The sequence below is a fragment of the Cebus imitator genome, unplaced genomic scaffold (assembly GCF_001604975.1).
Source record: "Cebus imitator isolate Cc_AM_T3 unplaced genomic scaffold, Cebus_imitator-1.0 Scaffold8, whole genome shotgun sequence".
Lineage (NCBI taxonomy): Eukaryota > Metazoa > Chordata > Mammalia > Primates > Cebidae > Cebus > Cebus imitator.
In genome coordinates this window covers 11,152,281-11,160,705 of record NW_016107323.1, presented here as the reverse complement: position 1 = coordinate 11,160,705, position 8,425 = coordinate 11,152,281, and the positions used below count along the sequence as shown (strand labels likewise).

The window sequence follows — 8,425 nt, the reverse complement described above, 5'->3', positions numbered from 1 at the left end:
AACTAGTTCAACCATTGTGGAAGACAGTGTGGTGATTCCTCAAAGACCTAGAAATAGAAATTCCATTTGACCCAGCAATCCCATTACTGCATATATACCCAAAGGATTATAAATCCTTCTATTATAAAGACAAGTGCACATGTATGTTCATAGTGGCACTGTTTACAATAGCAAAGACCTGGAACCAACCCAAATGCCCACTGATGATAGACAGGACAAGGAAAATGTGGTACATACACCACAGAATACTATGCAGCCATAAAAAATGAGTTCATGTCCTTTGTAGGGACATGAATGAATCTGGAAACCACCATTTTCAGCAAACTGATGCAAGAACAGAAAATCAAACCCCATGTTCTCACTCAGGCATGTGTTGAACAATGAGAACACAGGGACATAGGAAGGGGAGCATTACACACACTGGGATCTGTTGGGTGGGGGCCAAGGGAGGGACATCGGAGTGTAGGGGTGGGGAGGTCGGGAGGGATAACATGGGGAGAAATGCCAGATGTAGGTGATGGGGGATGGAGGTAGCAAACCACATTGCCATGTGTGTGCTTATGCAACAATCCTGCATGATCTGCACATGTACTCCAGAACCTAAAGTGCAATTAAAGAAAACTGTTGTCCTTAAGTTCATCGCACACTTATAACGTGTCATCTGTAGGTATTACTGCTGTTACCACAACCACCTTGATTCAGAACCATTTCCACTATTTCCCTGGCAATAATCTGGAGCTTCACTATTTTAAAAAAAAAGAACATCTGTTTCTTCCAGCTTACTAATGGACTCCGAAGTTACACATTTCATATGTAAAGGTCATTTTTCTCATGAAAACCCTTCAAAGTTATTACCTTGTTCATCACTGAATGTAATTGCAGTCCGAAGGTGTATGTTCAGGCACATATTAATCACTGTTCCAAGCACCAACAGCATGTGAGCATCTGCTATGCTGGGTTCCTTTTGAAAACCTACACCCTGCCTCTGTTAACAGCTGCTAGCATGCTGTTCAAAATGTTTTACTCTTGGTCTAAGGCTATCCTAGTCATGTGGCTGAATTAATGCAATTGCGTTGTGAAAGTGCATGGCATAAACACTATTTTAACAACTTCAGCTGGAAAATTAACAGTTATCAAGGAATAACAATCTGGCTGTTGTCATCCAGTCTAGCTTCCCTGCAGTGAGGATGAGTTACTGGTACAAAATAACAAACTGGGGAAGATATCCCTAAATTATGCCCTTTTGTTAGCACAATGATTGGACTTCTAGGAAATGTCTTAAACAGTAAGGACACAAGCTATTGCCTATCATGACAAGTTTACGCTGTTTTCATTAGCACATCCCAGCATAGTTACTGTTCTTGGCATCCTCAATTTCTGTAGGCTTTCCCATCAGCTGTGGTCAGTCTTTCAGTGGCAATAATGCTAAAACAGTATTTTGTCAGCATCATTGAGCTGTCCTGGCATCAGACTTTCACAAGAACTGACCTTGGCAGAATGACTAATGAATTTCTTCACTGCTTCGTGATCAGATGTCTTTACTGCCACAAATTTTTGAAAACTTACTGCCATATCTTTAAAACTTCAGAACGTACAGGTTTGTTATATAGTTATACATGTGCCATGGTGGCTTGCTATGGTGGGTTTTCTACATCTGTCACCCCGTCATCTGTTAGGTATTTCTCCTAATGCTATCCCTCCCCAGCCCCCCTCTATCACTCCATCTATCCAACCTGTAGCTCATGATTTGGTTCTAGAGAATTTGAGGAATGCTAACTTTCATATTATAGAAATTCATATGAATAAACTTTTGAATATTTATTGTATTAAAAAAACTGTTCCCAGCCTGTTGAATATTCAGTTTCCTCTAATTTTCAATCCAGCCCACTCTGGGGCTTTGTGATCTCGGCTTGTCTGATAATTAGCACAGCATTGAGTAACATGTGTTCACTGCCATGCTGACAATCTACTCTTGACCACAATTACCTTCACTTACAGCTTTAATGTTTTTCTACTATTCACTGCTTTCAGCATGAACTTCATTAGCTTTTTCTCTTCAGGTCACGTGATCATTCCATATGGTGGTCGATACTATACTCTTTAACATGCTTCCCACTCTGCTGTTCAGGTTTTCCTGCAGCTTGACTCTGTGCTACAGCTAAACATACATCCTGCCTTTTTATCGCTGTTATCCACAAGGCTGTCTATAGGACTTGACTCTTCCAACAGTATCTCTATACCAGAGCTTAGAATAATCTAAGACAGCATAGGGCATCATGGGAAACCTGCCATTGGTATGCCCAGCCTGCACACGTGCCATCTTATTACCCTTTGTGGCATGCTTGTATGGGGGAATCTTCATATGCAGAAAAGACGTATCGCAGCTAAAGAGGCTGGGAGGGTCTTTTTTTCCCCCTTGGAACACAAACGGTGTGCCTGTATTTCAACCTGACACATGGAGTCAGATGTAAAATTTTCAACTTGTATCATGTCAGCACTCAGTTGTAGCTTATGCAGCTTTTTAGGTTGCCCAGCCTGTATGTGCTTGGTCACTTTGAATCTGACCTCAAATGCCCTTAGTTTGTATTGGAAATCTCTCCTACCTTGTTCTAGAACTAGGACCTTTTACTTAACCTAAGCATGCAGGGGTGGGAAGCACCAATTCGGCTAGCAGTTTTCTGGAAGAGAATGTAATGAGCCAGCCCAACTCACACCCATGGTTCCTAGACCCCTAGATAACATCACATAGGAATAGGAGGAATAGAGCTAGAGACTCTAGTTGGAAACTTGATACAATAGAAACATGGCTTTATATTAAATAGCAACCTGCTGAGAAGAGTGTAGTGTACTATTGCAGGAAAAGTGACTGCTCCCTTGAATCATATTTTCTAGTTATTAGGGCTTAAGTCTCAATACTGAGAGCCCATGATGTGACCAGCCTGATTTTCTGTCGTTGAGGGTCAGCCTCATGGGAAGTCTGCATCTGGTTTTTGTCTTTTCCAGCTTCAAGAAGTATTTGAAAGCGACCTGGCCTGCTGCCTCACCTAATCAAAGAACTGTGACAAATGTAAAAGGGTAAAGGCAGCAGGAGGTGATCATCTGATGGTTCTGGTCTGCCCTGAGATGTTTATCTGTAATGACACCGAAACCTGGGCTACTCAAGTATATAGGATGACCCTAGGACTGAACATGGGTTAGAAACACCTTCAAATAACCTCTACTTGATTTCCCAATTTGGTCAAAGTGGCATACCTCCAAAAGTGTTATGACTCTTCATGAGGAGCCAAGTGGTGTCAAATCTAGTTACTCTGGGATAGGTTTTAGGGATGAGCTCAATGGATGGGACCTAAGGTCAAATTCCTGTGCACTCAAACTTCATGTTGGTTAAGTCTTTATTATGGGGGCTTTGGGCATCTATTCTCAATGTGTCCGTGAGCCTGCTATTTAGTTGGATATAGAGCTCCAGAACTTTAACCCTGGTCTGGCTGTATTGGCTAGCTTGCCCAACAACCTGTATCATGTGAGTCCATGGCCTCTAGAATTTTCTAGAACTCCAATTGGTTGAGGTAGATATAAAAATGATCAGTTTTTACAGTAAGACTGTTAGTTTCTCAGTCCCATGTTAAGGTGCTAGTATCTCTGAAGGCCAAGCTGTAACATACTGAATTGTACATGACCACCAAAAAGCAAAACTTGTCTGTTTAAAACTGGAACCATCTTTATATATTCAAATGAATACATCCGGAAGTACTACGACCATCTGAAAAGACCCTCTGAGCTCAGAATGACCAAGTGCACAACTTGTCTAACTTTCTAAAGTTAGAATGACTCGAAGAGAATAAAGTTTGTTTCTGCCTTTTCACTGCAAGGGAGCACCTTTTCTCATACTTGAAGGCCCAGCTGGGCTCATTCTTATGGAAAAAAGATTGTGAAGCAGGGCTTCATTAGCAGGGCCTTACTTTCACCAGCTGCAAGAAGGGGCCAAGTTTTTCCCTTGGTGTATGATCCTCTGAAAGGCATTAGCACTAAATGGTATGCCCAGGGCTGGAGATAAGAACTGCGCCCCTATAGCCTACTGCACCCCAGACTGCCCCACAAGTTGGCAAACATGCCTCAAAGAATCTGTAGCTAACCATGATTGGTGGCCATATTAGCCAAGAGGCCACCCAGTGCTCTGCAGCCTTCAGAGCTGTGGGACACATTGGCTACCTAGGTGAGCAGAAAAGTCCCCATGCTGGGTGAGATGCTATCTTGGTGTGCCGACCCATACCTGCGGTATACAGCCATGAGGGTGTGCCTGTGCTTCTAGTCTCCAGCAGCCCTGCGACTCTTGAAGTGTGTTCACCTAAGTACTATGCAGTCTGAGGGACCTATGCTAGTCTCATGTGGTGCTTACGCCAGCATGGATGCTGCCTGCCCCAGTCCCTGGCCTGTGCATGGGTCAGTCAACTTAGTCCCATGAGAGAGATGTATGCCTTGAACCCAAGTTCTAATCTTAACATGCTAAACTTCTCCGTGGTATCTTTGTGGACTCAATTCCCCTGAAAAAGGGTTTAATTTCCCCTACAAACACCTTGTAGCTGGCATCTGATGGGATATTCTTTATGGGGTTTGCTTTCAAATGCAGCTACATGTCCTTCAACTTGTTCAGGCTCAATTTTCAGATGCATGTTTAACCAACATACGTATGGACTCAGCCAAATGTGGTCTTGTTAGCCTCAGGTCTAGAAAGATAATTTTGGGATTAAAGATGACTTCACAGAAACTTAGACCTTCCTTTGAATTTCTGTTGATGAAAGTAATGTTGGCTCACAGTACATGCTGTCTGTAGCCACTGGGATTTATCCTAATATAGTTCTGAGACTTCAAGTTACCATAGAGCTTTAACCTTTAACTGCTTAAATTGTGGCTTTCCAGTAGCCTTTGACTTACCAATCACCCTACTTTAGGTGAAGTGGTATGGGAAAGGGGCAGAAACAAGCTTCCTAGTTATTTCAGCAACTAGGAAGCTATAGGCATTGTCTGAGTTCCTATGAAAATGATATTGGTATGTGCTGTAACACTGTCTTTGCAATGCTGATGCCATCTCCTGACAAGGAACATCTCATGCTAACCTTACCAAAATGAGTCTGTATGGTTTTTTTTTTTAACCCCCCCCCCAAGAATTTGAGCTTTAATGTCTCTTCAGAGATTGTAGCACATGAAGAACCATGGACATGACATAGAATATGAACAGTTAGCAGAAAAAGATCTCATGACGAAAGTGGGGAAGAAAGCAAAAAACAAAAGGAAAAATAGTTGAATGCAGGAATATTTACAAGATGTTAAAAAATTACTAATCTTCAGCCAAAATGAGGCCCCTTTGCACTCCCAAAAGCTTTGCCTCTCCTTTCGTTCTTGCTCATGTTTCTTCTGTTGCTCTTCCTTTTTCTGGAGACGGTTGTTTGTAAGTTTTCTTGTGGAAATTAATTCTGTTGACATGTCCATTCAGATAATTATTTAGAGTGCCCCCATGGTTTTAGCTTTCCTTTGTGTGGCTCATAGTTGAGGGGATGAGACCAACTTGCTTTAAGATCAAACACTGGTTTCTTTTTCGAGACTGGAGTCTGCATTGCCTCAGTTGTCAACTTGAATGGAGTAATAACTTTTGGGGTATTCCCAGACATGGTCACATGTGCAGACCTTCTGGCTGGAGTCTTGGTCAGTGAACGCTTATGCTCATTATCTTTAGGAGCCAGCTGAAAACCTGACACCTGTTTTAGCTGCAGAGATAGTGTTTGAGTGACCCCTTCAGACCCAAGTTACTGTGACATGCAGGGCCATAGGACTGGCCTTGCGAGCGTCGTTGGCTGATGGGAGTAGAAGCCACAGAAAGTCTTCCTTTTGGAGGTACTGGAGTCATGACTCCTCCCTTATTGATGGGCTGCTGCTTCAGTTCACTGATGGAATTGTATTCTTCAAAATGTTTTTTTCCTCTTAATATATTGCTCGATGGACTCCATTTCCTTTAAGAAGCTTCATGAAGCTTATTTTAAGTTTGGAGTAGTCATTGCTGTTCTTTTATTTTTCCAGGTTTGGATAACTCATCTGTGTAGAGAGATTTCTTTCTTTCTGAAGGTATCTGAATCTTTATTACCATTTATTCCACGTTTTCCTGAGGAAACAGCATTCTTAGCTCCTTGGTGCTCATCTGGAGAATAAACTTTTTCAGTAGCTCTGAAATCCTGGCTTTCCTGCTTTTCACGATTCTGGAGTCCCTTACCGAGGGGCGGCCCACCCGGCAGTTCCGGGCGTTTCCTACCTGAGCTTCTTGTCTGCTTTTCCTTTTCCCGCTGCAAGCGGCTGCTTGTGGGCCTGGGGCAAGCCCTCTCTGTCCCCACACATCCCCCTTGCCAAGCCGTTCCTGGGTGAACCCAGGCCTGCAGGAGCCACACATTCATCTCCACCTGGACACTTGAGCCACATGGCCAGACCCTTTCCACCTGACGTGGTGGTGCATGTGATTTGTCAAAAGAAAAATCCTCCTGGATGCTGTTAAAAATTCAAGATGTATCCTTCAGGTGAGCCTGGCATCAGACCCACAGTAATTGCTGTTTGAGGAAAAAATAAAAACAAAAAGGTCACCTGTTCTCCAGCCCTTTTCTCTTACCCGCTATTTCCTTCCTTTCTCCTCCCTCACCCCAAATAAAAACAAACTAAAAAAAATTTTAAATATTCAAAGTGATGGAAGCCACATTACCTTATGAATGTCTCCAGCTCATTCTGAATCAATTAGACCACCATGTGAGTTGATATGGTGGCCTTTGTGAGCAGCCTGGAGACTTTTCAAGGCTCTGCTAGTCACGTAAGCATGTTAGCATTCAGCCCCAGGTTCAATGTTGACTTAAAGGATTGGCTTCATCTATAGTCTTAAATGCTTGTGGCAAGTACAATTCATAAGGATATGGTCTTGTGGCTTAGCTGGGATTGAAAATCTTGTGCTTCCAGTCTCTGTTGCCCACCGCTGGTATTGAAGATGCCTTTGACTTCCCAGCACTAAGTGTATGGGATCCTGAGACAGGGCATTTGTGTGAACAGGACCAGCCTACAGATGGTGGGACTCCATCTCTACTTTTGCACAGAATGGCCTTTTCCCAAGAATTCTTTGCTTTAACAATTTTAGAACATGGCCATATGAAGCTGGCATTGTCACTTCCTAGTGCCCAATGTAGCTACAGATGCTTTTGAGATAAGCTCTTGGGCTTTGTTTGACTGGGGTAGACCACCCCAGTAGAACTGCCTGAATCTCACGAAGTGTCCACTCTCTATTAGAAATTCAGATTGTCATTTTTTGTCACTGTCACTAATAAGACTTTTGTTGAATGAGTTAAATGACAGCAGTTTCAGTGGCAAGCCTAGATAGAGTGGCTTTTCTTATCTGCAGGTGAACCACTAGGACTCTTACCTTGGATTCAGATCACTATTTCCTCAGATGACTTCAGAGCCTTCCCCAGACTGAGACTGATTGTAGTGGCCCTCTCTAGCCTCCAGTTCACCATTTGTTTTCATTCCCCTCCTTTCTATGGCTTCTGTTAGTTCCTGAAATCCTAGGTTGATCTAAAGTATCCTGAAAGCAGAAACTTCCATGGCTGTTGCAGGCGAGATTGCATCTTTCAGTCTCTGGTATGATACTGTTGACATATAGCAGCTTCCCTGGAAGTAATGGCTGTTTTCCTTGAAGGAAAGGTATTGCTTTCATCAGAGCTTATGATAAGCCAGAGAAAACTTCAGATGCTTGCTTCTATTGAAATGGCTTTAGGCATCGTCTCTAAAGATCAAATTAGCCTCTTGTAACCAGGAACTTCACCCTGGACAATGTTAGTTACTGAAATGTGATTTTTTTAGACCCTGTTTGAATATTCTATGCCATTGATGTTTCAGAATTAAAGCCTAAAAGAAAAACACTTCATAATTTAGGGAGAAAATGACAACTGTCCTTTTGCTAACCACTCTTTTAAATTACTTGGTTTCACTTTCATATGGAGTTTTGAGCCACAGATAAGAATTTCTCAGGCAGTAAGCCCTTCTAAGCCAGGGGATTTGGGAGTCTAGGGTTTCGATCTGGGCATCACTAGGACCTTTATAGGTCTGGGTTCATTCTCTAAGAAGCTGGAGAGACAGGTATTTGATAACAATTTGGAGGAACACTGGTAACAAGAGTCTGCTGGATTGCACAGGTCTCAGATTTGTGGGCCTATCACTGCCTGGCAGTCTGTTGCTTGCACTAAAAGACCAAAGACCGTCAGATTGATCCAGAGATGATGCACCTATACCAGAAATGTATCCAACAGCTGAGATCTAATCAAGGTGTTCTTAAGTTTATCCTTCACACCTGAGTCTGAGCTACTTGACAAATACCTACCAAAAACCTGCCCATCTTCATACC

At 42.7% G+C, this 8,425-nt stretch overlaps 1 pseudogene; it reads right to left on the bottom strand.

Annotated features, from left to right (window-relative positions):
- Positions 1-5,335: 5,335 nt before the first annotated feature.
- Positions 5,336-6,440, bottom strand: LOC108314513 (annotated as a pseudogene).
- Between the last annotated feature and the right edge of the window lie 1,985 nt (positions 6,441-8,425).